The sequence below is a fragment of the Choristoneura fumiferana genome, chromosome 4 (assembly GCF_025370935.1).
Source record: "Choristoneura fumiferana chromosome 4, NRCan_CFum_1, whole genome shotgun sequence".
NCBI lineage: Eukaryota > Metazoa > Arthropoda > Insecta > Lepidoptera > Tortricidae > Choristoneura > Choristoneura fumiferana.
In genome coordinates, this window is record NC_133475.1 from 21,140,801 (window position 1) to 21,142,233 (window position 1,433).

The following is a 1,433-nucleotide window of genomic DNA, read 5'->3' on the forward strand; positions in this document are numbered from 1 at the left end:
TACTATGCTTTTACCTTGTGAGTGATCATGATCATTAGGAAGTCATAACGCTGTCTGTCACACATCGTTGTATATGCTACTGTAGTCACTAACATCCATTTTGGATCCAGCCTTTCTAAACGCTTTTTTGGAGTGTCCAAAACCTTAACAAAAATAAAATGTTTGCTTTTTTTTATAAACATTTAAGTTGACTTGCCGTGTTAACATGCATATCTTTTTGATCCATCTTTTTCTGGTTTTCCAATTCACGGCGAAAAAAGAGGAGGGTCATAAGTTTGACCGCTATGCTGAGTTTTTGACATGGTGGGGGGGCAGTCGCACTTTACCGTACTAATCATGTCTCTAGCGCCGCCATCTCTTATCTAACCTAAAATAAACAGATTGTTGTCGGTGTTTCAATAGATGTCACTGAAAGCTTGAGATCACAAAATTTTATTTATGAAAAAATATTTTGTCGTTGAGAATTGACCGCAAAAATGAACTATATGTTTCGAAATTGACAATGCGTTATTGTAATTTCTAATATAAAAGTCACATAATTGTATCCGCTCAGTTCGTTACAAATATTTTTTTGTGTGTAGCAACCCTCTATGTCAGGCCAGGGCGGGTCTACTCGCCGCGTCAACAAGGAACAAGATGGCTACGCCCGTTACAATCGAAACTCAAGTGCTCAGACCACATAAAAGTAAAGACAGTGCCGGCAAACGGAAAATTGAGGCTGGTTTAAACTTAAGAAGACTGAATTCAAGCGTCTCACTTCTCTTTGCAGCCCTGTTTTTAGTTTTTATGTGGTTTGAGCTGGAAGCAAATCCAGTAAGGTAAAAGAATACCTGTGACTATTAATAGCTATACGTATGGATGGATATATACATCAATGGTACTAGTTACGAAATGCAGACGGCGCTTCAAAACCGTCTGCATGAATGAGACGAGAGAGGGCTCTCTTTTCCCCGTATATTATACTACTCTTTGGTTTTTGAGATATTGAAGATTGTACTTCATTGGTTTGTTTGTTCCACTTAGGGTTGTCCTCTGAGAACAGCGCCATAGTGCACTTGCGCGCAGGCGCAGCCGCGCGCGCTCGTGCACGCGCGCAGCACTGCACTCGCTGCATGTGGCGCCACTAGCGCCCAGGATCGTGCTGCTCGTACTTATCGATATGGAACTCAGGTATATATAATTTATTGAATCAGGCGTTACTTTGCGGAGGTCCATATCAATGAACTAAAATAATTTCCTTGCTCACCCGCGACCTTACGATAGCTAGCTTATGCAAAATATGCGCGTTTCATGGCAGTTCCTCCACCTCCACACTGTAAGAACACACACAAATCACACAAACCCATCTATCACCACCACCACACTACACTGACGCGTTTCGAACTCAAACAGAGCTCATCTTCAGAGTGACACAACGTACACCATGCTACCAG

At 41.9% G+C, this 1,433-nt stretch overlaps 1 protein-coding gene across 1 annotated transcript in view; it reads right to left on the reverse strand.

Annotated features, from left to right (window-relative positions):
* LOC141427628 (terminal nucleotidyltransferase 5C) overlaps positions 1 to 1,433 on the reverse strand; it is a 425,121-nt gene that overhangs the window by 380,377 nt on the left and 43,311 nt on the right.